Source organism: Somniosus microcephalus, chromosome 12 (assembly GCF_052327205.1).
Source record: "Somniosus microcephalus isolate GS21.2 chromosome 12, FLI_Smic_1.0, whole genome shotgun sequence".
NCBI classification, from domain to species: domain Eukaryota; kingdom Metazoa; phylum Chordata; class Chondrichthyes; order Squaliformes; family Somniosidae; genus Somniosus; species Somniosus microcephalus.
The window spans coordinates 193,599,052-193,603,267 of NC_140998.1; the positions used below are offsets into that span (position 1 = coordinate 193,599,052).

At 44.1% G+C, this 4,216-nt stretch overlaps 1 pseudogene; it reads right to left on the bottom strand.

Moving 5' to 3' along the window:
* Nucleotides 1-290: 290 nt before the first annotated feature.
* On the bottom strand, nt 291-1,862 carry LOC147109828 (uncharacterized; annotated as a pseudogene).
* Between the last annotated feature and the right edge of the window lie 2,354 nt (nt 1,863-4,216).

Sequence of the window (4,216 nt, forward strand, 5' to 3'; positions counted from 1 at the left end):
ATGCGAGGAGACAATGTCTCTACTCAGCCCATCCGGTAGATCCTGCCGACTACGCCAAGTTGTAAGGGTAAACGGGGAGAGCTTCTTCTCCCCTAGACGGACGGACCCTGTGATATAAAGGGTCGACGTCCGCCTTATTCCCAATCAATCACTCGGAGTCTGGAGGTGCGTTCAGTAAAACAACTTTATTCACAAGTCGACAGGGAAGACACCCATCCTGGGATGAATGTTCCTGATCGTTGAAAATCTCCTGCCTTATATACAGGTTTTGTTGTGAGTCGTGGCTACTGTTTGCAATTAGGTGCATTACACGTATACATTTCTTTCATCATACAGTTGGCTTCGGGTGCAAATTCTTGTGACCTGTGTACATTGGTCTTGTGACCCCATACGTTATCTCTCAATACATTCCTCAGTTAGTGATTCACGGTTTGTGCACTTTGGCCACGACTACACCAGACTTTCCTTCTGGACATTGTTCATACCATATTGTTCATACCAATTCCTTATATGGTTGGAGATATGCTCTGTTCCTTAATCCCCTCATCTTAGCCCTTTTTTAACCCTTTCACAGCCTCTCTCCTGTGTGGATCCACTGGTGTGTATGGAGGTCCCCTGACACTGTAAAACTGTCTCCACATTCAGTACATTTATACGGCCTCTCTCCTGTGTGGATCCGCTGGTGTGTATGGAGGTTCCCTGACACTGTGAAACTCTTTCCACATTCAGTACATTTATACGGCCTCTCTCCTGTGTGGATCCACTTGTGTCTCTGGAGGTGTCCTGCCCGTGTGAAACTGTCTCCATATTCAGTACATTTATACGGCCTCTCTCCTGTGTGGATCCACTGGTGTATATGGAGGTTCCCTGACACTGTGAAACTCTCCACATTCAGTACATTTATACGGCCTCGCTCCTGTGTGGATCCGCTGGTGTGTATGGAGGTTCCCTGACACTGTAAAACTGTCTCCACATACAGTACATTTATACGGCCTCTCTCCTGTGTGGATCCGCTGGTGTCTCTGGAGGTTCCCCGCCTGTGTGAAACTCTCTCCACATTCAGTACCTTTATACGGCCTCTCTCCTGCGTGGATCCGCTGGTGTGTATGGAGGTTCCCTGACACTGTGAAACTCTTTCCACATTCAGTACATTTATACGGCCTCTCTCCTGTGTGGATCCACTTGTGTCTCTGGAGGTGTCCTGCCCGTGTGAAACTGTCTCCATATTCAGTGCATTTATACGGCCTCTCTCCTGTGTGGATCCGCTGGTGTGTATGGAGGTTCCCTGACACTGTGAAACTCTCTCCACATTCAGTGCATTTATACGGCCTCTCTCCTGTGTGGATCCGCTGGTGTGTATGGAGGTTCCCTGACACTGTGAAACTCTTTCCACATTCAGTACATTTATACGGCCTCTCTCCTGTGTGGATCCACTGGTGTGTATGGAGGTTCCCTGCCTGTGTGAAACTCTCTCCACATTCAGTGCATTTATACGGCCTCTCTCCTGTGTGGATCCACTGGTGTGTATGGAGGTTCCCTGCCTGTGTGAAACTCTCTCCACATTCAGTACATTTATACGGCCTCTCTCCAGTGTGGATCCACTGGCATAGGTGAAGATCACCTGATTTTATAAATTCTCTCCTCTGGACAGAGAGTGTGAATGATCCCTGCCCACTTTCGCATTGTAAAAGATATTTTGTGCTGGGAGGCGAAGATTGTCCTGCTGAAATCTGTCCACTGGATTCAGGATGTCTTCTGATGTGCTTCTGAAGAAACTCTGCAGTGGTAAAAGCAACATTGCAATGAGGGCAAGGATGAGACTCATCTCGGTGCACTTGGTGAGCTGCTGGAGAAGGAAGAAAGGGACATTGTCAGTGTAATGAAAGATCTAGAAGTTTCTTTTGGAAGTACAATTCGTGGTTATATCAATGTTAACGCAGGGGTCTTGGGGCGCTACCGGTGAATTTCGGCCGCGGGGATGCGACTCAATTTTCCCCCTTGGACTTTGCTTCCTATCGGTGAAAGCTTCCACATTCTTTGAATGAAGCTCAATCGGCCAATCCAGTTAGAAACGTCCCTCTAAACCATCAGTCAAATCACTCTCGGGGTCAGTGCCACTTCTCAACTTTGCCCTTTCAGTTATGTCATCAGCTTCTCCCCACACCCCTTCCCAAACCATGCTGACTCCCAACTTAATTCTGGCTGCACCGTCAATTCTTTGGAGATGTTCATTGCTTGCCATTCATAAGTTTGAATGTTAGCTGCCGCTTGTCAGCCCAAGCCTGGATGTTGTCCAGGTCCTGCTGTAGGCTGGTATAGGATGCTTCAATATCTTAGACAAGGAGCTGCTATTCCCTGTAATCAGGGGCCATTAGTTTATGATTACTGAAAGTCCTATAATATTTCATGAGAAGATTCCAGAATTATTATCAATAGTTTGGGGATCATATTTGTGGTTGTTTTTCCTCAATGATACAGGCCTGCACTCCTGTCCCACCACTCTGACATGCTGCATTGCTCCACCAATCCCCTGGCCTACCAAGGCCCCTATGCCATCACACCAAAACACCCAATAAATTATTCCTGCCCTGAGGAAATGAATAGGTTATTTTACACATACACAGGTAATCATCGTCACAAAGTACCCTTTCTTCAGTGTAAACTTTTCTCTCTCTCTTTCTCAAACTGTATCTTCTGCTTTCAGTCTCTTTGGTTGTTTCTTCATTTGCTGACCCCAAGATCTTCCCAGTACAGAGAACCGTGGAATAAATCAAAAAGATTCTGAACAAAAATTGAACCAATTAATTGTAATATTCTTGCATGTAAGGTTTGTTTCTGGTTGAACAGGAGATGCTGAAGACATTTACATAATAATGCAAGACACTGTGTTAATCTGATTTCAATGACTACGGTAGTGGTCACATTATCAACATAGAGCATATCTTCCTCATTAAAACACCCTCAATTATTCAAAATAGAAATACTTTACTGAAATCCTTTATTCCAGGACAAATACCTTTATTGGATTCACTGCGAGCTTCACTTTCACAAACCAAAGTACTCGTTTCTCTGTTGATGTTTTCAACTGAAACTGTCTCTTCCAAAGCTGAGGCAGTGTCTTCGGTGAAGCCCCTGAAAACTTCATCTTTATCCTCTTCTGAATGGGACACCATCTGTGATTGAGCTTTTTGGTTCTGAAATGCAGAATGTGACGGTAAAACTGTCCCTCACCGCTCCTGAATTAAAGAATAGCTGCCTCAAGACTGCCTGTAATACTAAAGAGATTATACACAAGTCAAAGTGTTTGTCTATTTTTCCTGTTCATTAGTTGTTATAGCATATTTAATAAACAAACCTACCCAACTACACATTGGATAAATGCTGTCGCTCCCCAGTGTAGTCCTGAGCCACACAGGTCAGAACGTTACCATGTTTGATTCTGTACTCCTGTGTTCAGTTTGGTGTTCTCAGCAAATGTGGTAAAATTAATACAATTAACCTCAGCACCCTTTTGCAAGGAAGGGAATAAAATTAACCAGGATTTCCACTGATTGCTAACTAATCATCACTTCTGGAAAGTGTATGTGCGTGTATACGAAACCAGATTCGACTTTCTCCGACAATGAAGAGCCGAACACATGAAGAACAGCCATTTAGCAATTGCCAAAAGGGCTGCAAAATAAGCCAGCCCAGACTAGGAAACATATCTACTCATGAATCATGCCTTCAGGAAAATGGGACAGGAGCAGATTTGACACATAGTTTTACTGCTTCACCTTTGGTCTTCCCAAACTATGCATGATCGCTAAAAGAGAGGTAATGTTTGACAATGCCTAAAAACTAACATTATATTCCGCCTGATGTACACAAGCAACTGGTAACAAATACCTTCATTCTGTGGAACATGGAGTTATGGAATCCATTATTAAGGAAGTGGTACAGGGCAATTAGAAAATCATAATATGATTGGGCAGAGTCAGCATGGTTTTCTGAAAGGGAAATAGTGTTTCACAAATCTATCCGAGTTTGTTGAGGATGTAACTAACAGGGTAGATAAAGGGGAACCAGTGGATGGAGTATATTAGGATTTTCAAAACGCTTTTGATAAGGTACCACAGAAAGGTTGTCCTAGAAGATAAGGGCTCATGGGGTTGGGGGTAAGGGTAAGGTTGGATAGAGGATTAGTTTAAAGGACAGAAAACAGTGAGTAGGAATA